This window comes from Macaca nemestrina, chromosome 19 (genome assembly GCF_043159975.1).
Source record: "Macaca nemestrina isolate mMacNem1 chromosome 19, mMacNem.hap1, whole genome shotgun sequence".
Taxonomy (NCBI): domain Eukaryota; kingdom Metazoa; phylum Chordata; class Mammalia; order Primates; family Cercopithecidae; genus Macaca; species Macaca nemestrina.
This window is the reverse complement of record NC_092143.1, coordinates 48,503,814-48,520,574: the sequence shown is the minus strand read 5'-3', so window position 1 is coordinate 48,520,574 and position 16,761 is coordinate 48,503,814.

The following is a 16,761-nucleotide window of genomic DNA, read 5'->3' as shown; positions in this document are numbered from 1 at the left end:
AGAGATGATGAAGATGAATGCAGATATGTTTCATTGCCAGTCCAAGGTCACTCAAGTGGTAACTATACCCATTAACTATACTTAACTATCAACCCTTTTACTCCTACACTATGCCGCCTTCCAAATATCAAATTATAGCTCTAAAAAATGACTTCTAATACTATTTCTATTTCTGACACTTCATGGTTTTTTCAATTGGCAAGTTCCTGAAAAAGTAATTTTTCTTCTATGTAAAATAGTACCTTGTTGATATCGACGAATGTATGAGGATGCCATCAAGAAGAGCAGAAAATTCAACACCTGTTTTTTGGACAGAGACATCCTCCTGGATTTGTAAGATTTTTAACAATTTAAAATATGAGTCACTACATTTATCATGAAATTATTATCCTGCAGTGGGTGCAGCTCCAGCAGTGTAACAGAAAGGATGCATTTAGGGAGAATGTTCATAAAACAGATCAAATTGCTCTGGGTTTCCTGAACCATGTTTGACTAAGCATAAAACAGATAAATTTTAACATTGTATTTATTTTAAATATAATAATATTAAAAAGTTTATGCTTATTGACATCACCTGGTAAGCAAACCATGTAACATATTAATGAAAAGTTTAGATTAGAAGTTTGGTACAGGTGCAAGTTGCCAAGCAATAGAACTCTTCCTGTTTCTCCTCTTCTTGTCACAGAATTTTTCTTTTTGTAAAATAACATGATCCCTGTATCACTTTAAAGACTTTGAAGCATCATCACAGGACAAAATAGTATTCTTTGTTCTCTGAGCAACTGGTACAGACACAAAGAACTCTGAAGAATGGCTGGTCCCATTTGGTTTTGCCCTGAGGCAGAAAATAAACATAAGTGTTCACTCCAGGATTTATCTTTTCTTTTCTTTAAGTATTACATGGACCTTTATCATTCTTACAGATCCCTAAAGATCTCTGATGTAATGAGCAGCAAGGGGATTTCTAGGAGGAGTACAAAAAGTAAATGACAGAATATCATAGATATTCAAGTTTAGGAAATGGAAGAACAGAAAAAAAGTTTTGAAAGGCAATAAAGATCTTTTTGCCCTTAACAGTCCATCTTGTGTCACTTTACACGTAATCTGTAGCTTAATAATTCCAAGTATGCTGAGTGCTCCTTAGAGCTTAGGCATATCCATATTAAATAATATAAAAAATTAATATATCTATAGACCTATAAAATGAACAAAGGTTTCTGATGTCACACTGTTTTTTTAGAATTTATCAGTCTGGTGTTTTGTTTTATTCATGTTGTTGCATCAAGGAACAGCTAACATCACTTACTGCTAATGATGAGTTCATCTAAATATCCAAAATCAAACCAATGAACCTCTACCTCAGGTCTGCAATTATTTTTCCATTTGCTTATTACGTCAATGACTTCTACCATTTTTAGTTATCTAGGCTTAACAAAAAAAACCATAAAGTTAGTAGTAAATCCTTTCAGTCTTAAATTTTCTATATCAGATTAAATGTAACCTTTCTTCTGAATAACTATAAGAGGATTCAAAATTTACTCACACTGATAATGTGATGTATAAAGAAAATGTAGCCAATTGGTCCAGTACTGTTTATTAAGATGCTATCTGTTTTATCAGAATGACTCTGAGGTGCCAACATTGTCAAAAATAAGGTAGTCATATATACACTGGTCTTTATCTGAGCTATCCAATTTTCTGTCAGTTGGTCCATCTTTGCAACATGATCTTATTTTAATATATCTTTACAACAGGTCTTATATCTAGTGTTGTGTGTCCTCCAGATTTTCTCTTCAAAATTGCCAAGAAATTTTTGACCTTTCACAATTCCAAAATAACTTTAGAACTCACTAGTTATATTTTGGGGAAAATACTTAGATTTTAATTGGGTATATATAGCTTAATTTGGGGAAAACTGACATTTTAATAATGTTAAGTATTTCAATATTAATTATAATACATACCTAGTTTTACATTTTACCCCCCAAAATTTCCAAAGAAATCACTGTAGAGGTATTTGTACTTTCATTAGGTATTCAGACATAATAAATTTTAGATAAAAGAGAGTTTATTCAGTAACAAAATAAAGAAAAATTTGGGGAATGTATTAGTCCATTTGTGCGTTGCCATAAAGAACTACCTGAGACTTGGTAATTTATAAAGAAAAGAGGTTTGACTGGCTTCATGGTTCCACAGACTGTGCAGGAAGCATAGCTGAGGATGCCTCAGGAAACTTACAATTATGGCAGAAGATGAAGGGAAAGCACATCTCATGTGCTGAAGTGGGAGGAAGAGAGTGAAGAAGAAGATGCTACAGACTTTTAAAGAACCAGATCTCGGGAGAACTCATTATCATGAGAACAGCAAGGAAGAAATCTGCCCCCATGATTCAATTACCCTTCACCAGGCCTCTCTTCCAACATTGGAAATTACAATTTGACATGTCATTTGGACAGAAACACAAATAAAAACTGTATCATTCTGCTCCTGGTCCCTCTCAAATCTTATGTCCTTTTCACATTATAAAATACAACCATCCCTTGTCAACAGTATCTCAAGTCTTAACGCATTTTCTCATTAACTCAGAAGTCCACAGTCCAAAGTCTCATCTGAGACAATGCAAGTCCTTTCTGCTTATGAGCCTGTAAAATCAAAAACAAGTTAGTCACTTCCAAGACACAATGGGAGTACAGGCATTGTGTAAATACACCTATTCCAAAATGAAGAAATCAGCCACAACAAAAGGGCTACAGGCCCCATGCAAGTCTGAAACCCAGCAGGGCAGTAATTAAATCTTAAAGCTTCAAAATAATCTCTTTTGACTCTATGTCTCATATCCAGGCCACACTGATGCAATGGGTGGTCTCTCAATGCCTTGGGCATCTCTGCCCCTATGGCTCTGCATGGTACAGCCCCCTAAGCTGCTTTCATCAGCTGGCATTGAGTGCCTGTGGCTTTTCCACGCACAGAGTGAAAGTTGTAAGTGGCTCTAACATTCTGAGATCTGAAGATTGGTGGCCTTCTCACAGCTCCACTAGGCAGTGCCCCAGTGGGGACCCTGCATGAGGACTTCAACCCCATATTTCCTCTCTTCACGGCCCTAACAGAGGTTCTCCATGAGGGCGCCATCCTTGCAGCAGATTTCTGCCTGGCCATCTGGGTATTTTCACACATCCTGTGTAATTCAGGTAGAGGCTTCCAAGCCTCAACTTTTGCCCTGTGTGCACCCGCAGGCTTAATACCATGTGGGAGCTGCCAAGGCTCACGGCTTGCACCCTCTAGGGCAGTGGCCTGAAATGTATCATGGGCCCTTTTAGTTACAGCTGGAGTTAGAGCAGCTGTGATGCAGGGAGCAATGTCCTGAGGTTGCTCAGTGCAGCAGGGCCCTAGGCCTGCCCAATAAACAACTTTTCCCTAGTAGGCCTCTGGGCCTGTGATGGGAGGGGCTTCTACGAAGGTCTCTGAAATGCCTTTAAGGAATTTTCCCCATTGTTTTGGCTATTAACATTCAGCTCCTCTTTACTTAAGCAAATTTCTGCAGCTGGCATGAATTCCTTTCCAGAATATGAGTTTTTCTTTTCTACTACATGATCAGGATGCAAATTTCCTAAACTTTTATGTCGTGCTTCCTTTTTAAATATAAGTCCCAACTTCAGATCATGTCTTTGCTCATGCATATGACAATACATAGAAGCAGCTAGGTCACAGCTTCAACACTTTGCTTCTTAGAAATTTCTTCTACCTGACACCTTAAATCATCTCCCTCAAGTTCAAAGTTCCACAGATCTCTAGGGAAGGGGCAAAATGCCTCCAACCTCTGCTAATGCATAACACAAGTGAGTTTTGCTCCAGTTCCCGATAAGTTTTTTATCTGTTTTTGAGATCACACCAACCTGGACTTAATTGTCCACATCACTATCAGCATTTTGGTGATAACAACTTCACAAGTCTCTAGGAAGTTCCAAACTTTCCCTCATCTTCCTGTCTTCTTCTGAGCCTTCCAAAGTATTCCAACCTCTGCCTGTTACCCAGTTACAAAGTCACTTCGCCATTTACAGGCGTCTTTATAGCAATGCCTCACTTTCTGATACCAACTTTCTGTATTATTCAGTTTTTGAATTGCTATAAAGAACTATCTGATAGTGGGTAATTTATTAAAAAAAAAAAAGAGGTTTAATTGAGTCATGGTTCTTCAGGCTGTATAGGAAGCATGACTGAGGAAGCCATGTTTATAATCATGGCAGAAAGCAGGGGAAGCAGGCATGTCTTACATGCTGGAGGAGGAGGAAGACAGTGAAGGGAAAGGTGCCACACACTTTTAAACAACCAGATTTCATGAGAACTCACTCACTATCATGAGGACAGCAAGGGGGAAATACAATCCCATGATCCAATGACCTCCCACCAGGACCCTCCTCCAACATTGGGAATTACAATTCAACATGAGATTTGGGCAGGGAAACAAATTCAAATCACATCAGGGAATGACCAAATTGAGACAGAAAGAAAAACAATCAAAAGCAAATATATAAGTTCAAAAAATTCAGAGGTAAAATAAACTTTTTTGTATGACTAGCTATGAAGAATGAAACAGTCAAAGGAACTCATAAGGGTTCAGAAATTTTGGGGGTGAGTTAAACTTGGTAGATTAAGAAATGTGTTTGATTCAGCTGTAAAGTGTCATCCAGATGATAATTTCCAATTAGGGGTCGTGTATACAAGTCTGACTATATAAAGTGGTCACTTAATATGTAAATTTTATGAGATTAGTGAGTCTGTCTTGTTCACCATGATACCCCCAGCTTTCAGTGCTTGGCATATAACAGTTCTCAATAAGAATTTGAGAAATGAAAGAAAGACAAATGTATTTTTAAAAGAAGGCAGGAAGGAAGGGGAGATAGGACTGGATATGGAGAAAAGAAAAAAAGAAATAGAGAGAGATAGAGAGAGACAGAGAGAGAAACAGAGAGGTAGAAGTGGGAATAGAAAGGGAAATGAAAAGAGAAAAGAACTCTCAGTATATCTCAGAAAAGAGGCAGGCCCTTTTCCAGTAACATAAGTTATTTTCTCTTAAATAGTCTCATCCTCACTACTCTGATCACGTTGTTCATCTCATTTTCATCTGGAATGTTTAATATGAACATAGTGTAAAAGGGAAATTTAGATGTCTTTATTATTGTGAAAATCCTAATAAAAACGAAATGTGATCATTCAATGAATATTTATTTTTTCCAGGTTAGTAAGTATAATGATAATAATTTTTACATTGCAATAAAGCAAGGAATTAGAATGGGTTATTGCTTTTATAGCCCAACATTTATTTCACTTGATTCAGAGGCTTTCACATTATTGCATTTAAGAAACAATTACTGTAGTATCAGGTTGTCATTTTATTAAGGTAAAGTGATCTTCAACTATGACAGTTAAATGCAAATTTTAAAGTAGAAAAATCTCAAATTTAAATGGGACTAAGTTCTAAAAGTTGTAAGAATACCATTAGTTTCTCTAAAATAAAACATAATTTTGAGGCATCTTTTCTATACTAGGAACTAGAAATAGAATATAAGAGGTTTTTTAGGTCAGCCTCTCACCTACAAGCAAAATAAACGCTATTTTATTGCAGAAAGGTAAAACCCTATTTTATTCTTGTATGATATTTTCCTTTATTCTTGCCTACACCAGGCTCTAAGTATCCAATGGACCTTTTGTACGTATAATGAACTGAGTCCAAACATTTTTAACACACAACAATTTCCCAGGCCAGTGACAGAATAGAGAAGCCAGTAGGGAACAAGAAAGAGAATGGAGGCCTGAGTAAATCAGGGGTCATTTTAATGGCAGTCAACTATAGTTGTGGCTAGAAGTGATTATTAGGGAAAGTTTTACTATAATTACATCATATTCTAAGTAACATGGATGGTTTGGTAATGTGACCATAATAACAAAGATGAAGAAAAGTTATCTATAACATTTTAACATGGTAATCAACTTTTCAGAAGGGTAAAACCAAAATAATGGATACAACTGCAAAAATAGAGAGTATTTAGCATTAGTTCAATCCCAGTATATTGCAAAAGAAAATCCAAGAGTGAAGAAGCAAATTAATGTTAAAAAGAACATGCTATGTTACCAGTACATTATCTATTAAAGTTGTTATATGGGTTATCTGATTTTTCCTTTAATCCTAAAAATGTGACTTTATCTCTGTATTGGTTTCTTAGGCCTGATACGAGGAATTACCACAAGTTTCCTAGGGCTGCTGGAATAAATTACTGCTAACTCGATGGCTTAAAACAACAGAAATTTCTTGTCTTACAGTTCTGGAGGCCAGAGTCCTGAAATCAAGGCATAAGCAGGACCATGCTCTCTCCAAAGTATCGGAGAAAGAATTCTTCCTCACCTCTTTCAGCTTCTGATGGCTCCAGGTGTACTTTGGGTGAGGCCTTCGTGACTTTAATCTACTCTGTCTTCTTAATCTACTCTGTCTTCACATGGTTTTATCTTCCGCATCTCTCTGCCTTTTTCTTTTTGTCTTCTCTTGTAAGAACTTGTCATCAAATTTAGGGCCCATCCTATTCCAAGGTGATCTTATCTAGAAATGCTTTAATTAATTACTTCTGCAAAGATCTCTTTTTTCAAGCAAGATTATATTTTAAGATTTTAGGATTTAGGACATATATGTAATAGTTTTGAGGGTCATGATTCAATCTTTTGCAATCTCCATTTTTAGCAGTGAGAAAAATGTAACCACAGAAGATAAATGTCTTCTCAAGAACATATTAGAATTTCCCAGGGGGAATTTAAACTGGTGTGTCTGAGACCAAATACTTTATCATTCTACATGACCCAGATTGCAAATTTCAATTGTGATTATACTGTCACATCTATTCTATGAAGAAAATCAAAACTGTACTTTTCAGAATACTTTAGTGAGCAAAAATATTAAAATACTACTTAAAACATAAATAATAAACAAAACTAACAGTATATCATAGGTTATCTAAGATCATGTCTAGCAAATAATGCCAAGAAAAATACAGAAGACCTTGGAGCCATTAGCAGAATAAAAAGTGTAAGAATTTTCAGAGAAAATGAAGAATTTTTAATAGATTACTTAAAACCTTGAATCTTATTTAACCTTTGGATTTTCTGTCACGGAAAAGAATCTTTGAACTGAAAGGGGGAGAAAAAAGAAATAGAGAGAGGACACTGAAGCCTAGGATAGATGAAGAGTTTGAAGGAGAAAAATTAGCTTTTTCAGGTTTCCTCACACAGGTGAATTCAACTAAATATTTAATGTAACTTCTGGTTGGTAAAATTACTAATCTATGTTGGTCAAGTTAAAAAATGATGAGCAGTTAGAGTTCAACTGGAAGAAGAAAGTTGTGTACATCATGACAACTTTTAAAAAGGAAGAGATCCACAAATTATGTATATACTCTAACTTTCTATCAACCTCTGGGGATATTAGAGAAACAATGATTAAAGGATTGCTATTAAGACCTAGAGCCAAAAGGTCATCATTATGACTCACAATGAAGTCAATAAAGGCCATTCATTCTATACTAGGATTATTTTTTAAATTGGTATGCAGAAAGAATCTTCAAAATATATTTAGGCTTGAGAAGTTTTAATGTCCCCCCATAACACTGCAGTTCTTAGTCAGATATCAACAACTAGTTGAATCATTTTAACCAGACTACTGCTTAACACATCACTGTTTTCCATACATCCACTTGTCTGCACCAGTTTTTACTGACTACCTCCCATTCCTTTCACTAATTTTATAGCCTTCCCTGTCTCCCAGATTTTAGTATCTACCTGCCAATTCATTTGCCGTATTGCTGTCAAGGCAATATACTAATCTACAGAATTGTTCATCTGAGTCCTTTGTAACCTGATTTTATTCTTATTTTATTTATTTTCGTCAATTTTTCCTTATTTTTTTTAGTTATTTATTTTGCTAAATGAGCCCTGAAACATTGATTCTATGACTTTGCTCATTTTTCCTTCTGATAACAACCTAGTTGTGCTTTAAGGGTCTAGTACAAATGTTATGATTTCTTAAAGCTTTATTTTTCTGGTTGTCATAACCATCTCAGGTCTATGAATAAATTATACCAACATCTGTTCTTTCACTCAAATTGTATAAATGCATCTATTAAGAAGCAATGACTTTTTGATTTGTTTACTTTTTATTTTATCTTTCTAACTAGACTCTGAACAATTTTAGAATAAACCTATTTTAACCATATCCTTAGTATCCAGACACTGGCACTTAGCACGTGCCAACTAAACATATATTTTACAACAAACATAAAGGTTCCTTGTTCATTGGAAGAAAATTAATCATCTAATTGTCTTGAAGGCATGAATCATTTCTATGAATAACAGCATTCCTTCACCCAGTATGGGTTTAGTCCTTGGCTATATATCCACCTGGAAGAAATATTATAAAAGAAATTTTAGTATGATATAGTGGCTAAATTACTCCACGTGTTCAAGTTTTCAAGTCTGAGGTCCTATTTTCACTAAATTCTTTCAAAGATTAAATATTGTCACTTCCTTTCTAACAAATTTGCCTATATTTACAGTGTATAATTGTTAATTTTTAATTTGGTTAATACACCTACAACTAAAAAATAATATTATATGAGTATTCATAGCCCTCTACATTTTTCTGAGCGTGAAACAGAATTCTGTTTGCCTTTCACTTTAGCCTCTAACTCATCTGCAAAGAAAAATATTGTTGCCTATTCCAGCTTCAGGTGTCTTATTTTTAATTAAAACTTTTATTGTGATAATTGTAGATTCACATACAGTTGTGAGAAGTAATATAGACAGAACACTTGTACAATTTGCCCAGTTTTTCTCCACAACATTTTGCAAAACTATAATAAAATATTAAAACTAGAATACAATATTAAAACTAGAATATCTACATTGATACAATTTATGAATCTTGCATTCATAAATGCAAGACTGGTTTTACTTGCCAGTCTTTTGATGCAGAATCTGAGCAAAAGATAAAAAAGGAAACAAGGGGAGGGCCTGTCATTGAGGATTTGCATCAGAAAGAGATTAATTTGAGATTTCACATGAGTGAGAAAAATTAAGGGAAAAGCAAGTGGAAGAGTAGATGTCCGTGGATGGGGTTATAAGGAAAGAGCCTCTTAGTTTGAAATAACGTTTTACATGGAGATAGAAAATGAGGGAGAATTTTAGGACTGTATGTGCCATATTGTGAAGAACAGTGAGATAACTGTAATGAACAGTGAGGATTCAAAGATGTTTATACTTCCCACTTTTTTGTGTTTCAAAGTCTGGGTCAAAAAAATGAAATTGATATTATTTTTATTTTCTGTGAGATTGATGTTTCTTCCAGTCATCACTGATGGAGCCAGAGCCAGAGAAAGCCCTGTGGAAACAAACCAAGACCACACAAACGAGAAAAATAAGAGGCTATTTAATCAGAGCTTGCTGTAGCAAGGGAGTCAAGCACCATCATCTGCGCTTGACAGAGACTCAGGCAGGCAGGGGAGTGGGAAAGCTTTCTAGTGGAAAAAGGGAAGGCTTCTGGTATTCCCTGAGTGGAGGTTGCTGGCATGTCATGCAAAGCATTTTATTAAATAAACATTATTACTTCAACAACCCATGCTCTCACTTTTCAAAAGTTTAATTAAAAAAATAAAGAGTTGCCATTCATATTTCCATGATCCCTTTGATTGAAATCAGAAACATTAGTTCATTTAGATTGTCTCTACATTTTACTACACCAAATGAAGTGAAAACTGAGGTTTTCCCTTAGGCAATTCTCCCAATGTTCCCTCAAATATAAAAAAATACAGATATTTGTATACATATTCTCTGTATTAGCTTCTTAATTCATAAATTATCCACTGTTTCTAGCCCTTAGTTTATAAAAGTTTCCTGGTAAAAATGTTTTGTAATTCCAAAAGGTTTATTCTACAAATATTCTCCTTAAAATATGAGATTTTGAAAATGCATGATAAGAAACTTGGTAGTAGTCTTTCTGAGATTGCCTCAGGTAAAAGCATAATAATTGAATAATAACTTGCCTGCTTCTTGTAAATGGAAGAAAAATACATGCAATCATTTTAACACCTTCCACGTGCCTGATAAGAATCTATGGCTATGTTATTTTCTAAGCATTCTAATTATCGGCAAGGGAAAAAAAAGCTAAGAGAAGCAAGAACATTAATATGCTTTTTTATTCTCTTCAGAAATACAAGTAAATTCAGCGTGTGATAATGACAGCTAGTCATGCTCTTCTCACGTTTATATTAATGACCATCAGTGTAAATGCCTGAGGCATTGCCTTCAGGTTTTGATGGTTCTGAAAGCCAGCCTAAGAAGTGGCTTCCTTTGCTCTATAAAGATTAGAGCTGATATTTAAGATAATGCCACAGGTACATAGCCAATAGCTTCCTCCAATCTGGAAGCATTTCAAATGAATCTTTCTCTTAGGACTCATTAATAAAACATTGGATTCAGCTCATCTTAGAACAATCTTTTAAAGGAGGCATGTTTAGTATAGAGCAAATATTATAATACGAAAACCAGCAGAACTACATTTTGCAAAGAAAAATGAATGACAAAGAAAAAGAAGGTTACATGTGATAAATTAAAGACAGGAAGTTATATTTTAAATATGGGGGTTGCATTTTTTTAAACGAAGTATTAAAATATTCAGATAAGAACACATTTTTTAAAGTCAAACTTTTGAAGCAAATGACTTCCTTTAAAGCAAATAAACCCTACCACTTAAAACTATAGATCACAAAGTATATGTTAATTGAATCTAGATGGATTCAGAAAAAATATAAATATACATTTATTGAATAAATAAATGAATAGATTAGGTTTGAGAGTGAGTTATATATCCACATGTATAATACATATAGAATAATATGTATTATTCTAAAATATTGAGGCTTTCACTGAATGAGTTCACACATCTAAGTGTGCATGCACACACACACACACACACACACACTTAGAACTCCTGTTATAGAGAAAGTGATTAACACTCCCTTCCTTCTAATGATAAATGTTAAGTAATTTGGTTTCATAACAGGAACTTGTATTGTCACTAATGTGGGACAAACCTAGGTGGCAAAGTTCTAAATCTAAGTTTATAGTCAGAGTATTTGGAAGTATGCGTTTGGTAGTCAGAAAGCAAGCAAACAATAATAACAACAAAAACAAACTTAAGGCCAAGAGAATAATCTGAGAAGAAATTATATCATCATGGGACAGATAATAAAATTCCAAATGGGAAATAATATAAATTGAGTGAATCTAGGGTGCTATTAAAATGGATTTGGGCAAGGGGACAATAAAAACCCAAATATTGACTTATTTACATATAAAATTGCTCTATTATTAAAACCCAAATATTGGCTTATTTACATATAAGACTGTGCTATTATTAATTGGATTTTTGCAATTCAGGCAGCTTGTAATTTGTGTTGGATCAATGGAGCAGTGCTTTTCACAAGACTGCATACCCAGGTGGCTTTGGTCTTCTCAATTGTAAATATGAATTTTTAAAGCTGTAGCTTCAATGAGATGCAGAACCAATACTTTATTAAGTCAGTGTAATTACCCTGGAACTTTCTCTTATGTGAAAGAGAGATTTAAAAAGAGAGAAAAAGGACAGAGACAGAACTACTCCATGCTGTAATCACTCTAACTACATGAAATTCACCACTGCTCCATTAGAAAAAATATTTATCAGTTCCCATGTGCCAAGTACTTTTGTAGGCACTATGATTATAGCAGCGAAAAACTAAATTAGCAACATATGAAGTTCATGGAGAAAACTGCAGAGATAATTCAGGGCAATGGAAACAGCAATAAACACAAATAAGTATGTTATAGTGAAAGAGAGAACTGGGTGAAAGTTTCCATTTCTGACTAAAGGGCAGATTTCGTATGCCAACCAATGTCTCAGTTGTGTTGGAAAAAAACATAAAAATATTTTAAAGCAAATTTTTAAATGTTTCAACATATTAGATAAAAAAGAAGGGAACTTCACAAGCTAAAATTAAGGGCGGGAGAGATCCAGAAAAGTCAGAAAAACACCGGGTCTGGCTTTTGTCTTGAGGATATTTGTTGAAGCCAGTGAATATGACTTTTAGGTTTTCATTGCCTCACAGGACTCATGGGAGAGGAGAAAAGTAAGGTTTGCCCAAAATGGAGAGGCTAAGATAAGGTTTCTGCATATAATGCTAAGACCCTGAAAGCCTATTCTCTTAGTAAGTGCAACCGAAATAATCCTGCCATTCTTTAGGAGAGTGCTGGGAATTTTCTGTGGTGAACTTGTTGCTGCATAGAGAGGGGACAAATTCCTATTTACAACTTGAGAAGCTTTCACCACAATCAGGCTCTTCTGTGATTATTGCTAAAATTGTGTTATCTGAATGGTCTTGGGGGGGAAAATAAGAAACTAAACCAATAAGTTGTCATAAAGTAGTCCCTGAGACGTAGATCCCCCAAAATTGGCAGAAGCAAATGTAAATCCTCTCATAAAGAACTCAGCATGAGTTTAGTCTTAAGGACTTTTTATACTTAAAATTATAAGATTTGCGCTGCATAGACTCACAAAATACCCAAGAAAATGGTGCTTATAAGCTAGCTAACACCAACTAAAGAAACCACACACACACACGCACGCGCACACACACACACACACAAACACAGAGAATCAGATCTGCAAATACCTCGGATATCAACATTACAGATTCAGGAAAAAAAATAATTATTTTTAATATACTTTTAAAAAGAAGTATCTAATTAAGTTAAAGAGCTTCTGCACAGCAAATGAAACTATCATCAGTGCAAACAGACAACCTACAGAATGGGAGAAAAGTTTTGCGATCTATCCATCTGACAAACGTCTATTATCAAGAATCTACAAGCAATGTAAGCAAATCTACAAGAAAACAAACAAACCCATTAAACAGTGGGCAAAGGATATGAACAAATTCCTCTCAAAAACAGACATACATGCAGCCAACAAACATGAAAAAAAAAAGCTCAACATCAGCGAACATTAGAGAAATGCAAATAAAAAACACAATGAGATACCATCTCACATCAGTCAGAATGGGGATTATTTAAAGGTGAAGAAACAACAGATGCTGGGGAGGTTGTGGAGAAATAACACTTTTACACTGTTGGTGGGAATGTGAATTAGTTCAACCATTGTGGAAGACAGTGTGGTGATTCCTCAAATATTTAGAACTGGAAATACCATTTGACCCAGCAATCCCATTACTGGTTATATACCCAAAGGAATATAGGTCATTGTATTATAAAGATACCTGCATGCATATGTTCATTGTCACGCTATTCAAAATAGCAAAGACATGGAATCAACCCAAATGCCCATCAATGATAGACTGGATAAAGACAATGTGGTATATACACACCATGGAATACTATGTAGCCATTAAAAGGAATGAGATCATGTCCTTTGCAGGAACGTGGATAAAGCTGGGAGCCATTATCCTCAGCAAATTAACGCAGGAACAGAAAACCAGACACCACATGTTCTCACTTATAAGTGGGAGCTGAACAATAACACATGGACACAGGGAGGGAAACAACACTTACTGGGTCCTGTCAGGGGAGGGCATGGAGTGGGGAGAGGATTAGGGAAAAAAGGTAATGCATGCTGGCCTTAATACCTAGGTGATGGGTTGTTAGGTGCAGCAAACCAGCATGGCACATGTTTACCTATGTAACAAACCTGCACATCTGCACAAATACCCCAGAACTTAAATTGTTTTAAAAAGGGATTGAAAATATAATTAAGAGACTATACAAAATGACCAAGAAGTATTTTTGTAATTAATAAGAACTTAGAAAAATAATACAAAACATATAATGATAGAAATTTAAAACATAGTTGAATGGCTTAATAATACATTAGGCCTATGTAATAAGGGAATTCATTATTTGGAATATAAAATTAAAGAAATCATCTAGAGCGTAACACAGAGAGTGTGAGATAAATTAAATGAAAAATATGAATAATAGGCATGGAAGATATAAGAAGAATATATAATATAAGACCAGAAGGAAGAGAATGGTATAAAAGGAACAGCAAAATACCTAATAACTGTGAAGCTTTAATAAAAACAATTAATACATTTATAAAGTCCAAATAATTTTAAGCAAGAAAAAATAAAGAGATAATTATAAAAGTCGGTAATACATTCAGATAAGTACCAGTAAATCTCTCGAAGGATTCATAGCATATACATCATGTAGTTTTAGCAATATGGAACTAAGTTACATGTAAATAACAGGGAGCTAATCATCCAAATGCCACAAACTTTGGAATTAAGCAATGATCTTCCATTAATCTTCTCAATAAAAAATTATAATAGAAATTGAAAACGACATGCAAGTGAGTAATAAGAAAAATGCTCATTATCAAAGCTTGTCAGATGCAGCCAAAGTAAAATTTAGATAAAAATTTATAATCTTAAGTACACATATTAGTAATAAAAAGTGCTTAATATTAATGGATAAAGCATTTATCTAAGAATTAGGAAAAATAAGCTAAGTAGAATAAATCTTCAAAAATGATGGAAAATAATAATGAACATGATAAGCAAAGAGAACATAAAATAATAAAATAGAAAACAAAGGCAGTTCTTGGTGTTTACTCACTATAAAAAATCATGAAAAGTGAAACATGCAAAGTAATCACAATAATCAGTGGGAAAATTATGATTGTTTCATGGCTTTCAAATTTTTTGTCAGGATAATGAAAGCCGTTGCTGTTGGTTATAAGGTATAAATGAAAAATAAAGCCACACTAAAATTAATATTCATTTAGAACATTGTAATTTAAAACATTAGACATAATGAGAATTTTATTTCTTTGTAGAAAATCATAGTAAGAGTAGTCTGAATATGCTTACCTTTTTCTTGTTGAATTACTTTTCCACATTTTGATGAATCCAACTTCTTTCTAAGTTGGATTGGCTTCTTACATTTTATGCCTTGAACTTTTAATGTTATAAAATATAAAATATTTCTGAGAGTTTCTTTAAAGTCAAGTTTTTGCTGCATTACTTTCTCTGAGACATTATCCTTTTTGTCACAACTGTTTTTCTTATTTACTTCAGTAAGTTCACCTTCATTAAATTCCTCTGACTGCATGTCTAAAGTCTCTTAGAAAGTGTCAGTGTCAATGTCAATGATATTCTGTCAGTTTTTTCTACTACAACTCCTTCTACACTCTATTTGATTTCTGCAAAATTATTTGCACAATATGGTAAAAGTTTCTACCATACTACATACATATTACTCATTGTTCATTCCTACCATTATGTCTTAGGGTCTTCAGTTATATTTTTATGTCATATTAGCTGTCAAAACTCAGCTAAAATAATCTCATAATCTCTAATGTTTTGTAATTGCTGTTTTCTTTAAATGTAGTAAGTACTTCCATTTTTTGACCTAAATAGGATCTATTATTGGAATTTTTTTATTACACCTGTCTTCTACCTGAAATAGAAGTAAATGTTCTATTTTAATCACAAACAGATTTCCGTTCTTAGTAAAAAATAAGCTAAAAGATGTTGAAATGACTTGATCTTGATTTTTAATCATTAGACTTTTTCAATTCGGGCCAAGACTTTTTTATGTTTTGTTTTGGGGTTGCAATTTTCAAATCTTCTAATCACTTTTAAAATTACTTTCAGTTTTTACTTTTTGTTTATTTTATGTATTTTCATTTTCGTTGGCTGATTCACTCATTTGACTATCAATTTCTGTGAAATGTCATGTTTACTACTGAAAGAAAAGGAGGCAACACAACTATACACTTTGCTGTCTGTGCATAAACTGAATAAGATATAAAGTGACTGGTCATGAACAGAATTTGTAAAAAAAAAAAAGTGACATAATTATGCAATTACTCAGCGTTATTATACCATAATAGCTGAAATTTTAGCTGTTTTCTTGAGGGCCTGGTGTTTTTAACTAAACCATGAGAACTGAAATCCATATATATCGGAACAGTATAAAGCAAAGACTGCCTACATATCAATAGTGAATATTAATAAATCCAACACTGACAAAACTCCAGGGATATCGGCTAAAATAAAAGAAAGCTAACACAAACACATACTCACACACAGAGAGAATGATAATGGTGACATTATATGTCATAGGTGTTAAAAATACTAAAATGATATTCATAGCAATGGGTTGAAAAGCTTGTACAATAAGATCAAATTCCTAGAAGCTGAACCTATCAAAATGAAACCAAAAAGAAAGAAAATACCTGGAGAGTCTCATAATCTTTTAAAAGTTGAAATAAAAGCTTAAAATTTCCTTTAAATACATCACTAGATACAGAAAGTTATGCTGCTATATTCTACTGAATATTTAGGGAATAAATTACAAATACACCATCAACTAGTCCAGATTTAAAAACTAGAGAAAATAGTGTCTCTTCTCAATTTTAATGAGCCTATCGTAATAGGAATATCAAAATCTGAAAAGGAAGTATGAGAAAGAAAAACCCATACTCCACTGTCACTCAGTAAATTAAAGAAAAAAGTTCAGTAAAATTCAGTATTGGCACATCAAATTCCAGCAAGGTACATCAAGACCACATTAGTTTTACAGTATGAATAAATAAATAACCTTAGAAAAATGATAAACTAAATTAATAAAATAAGGGAGAAAAACATTACAATCTTTTCAATCTGT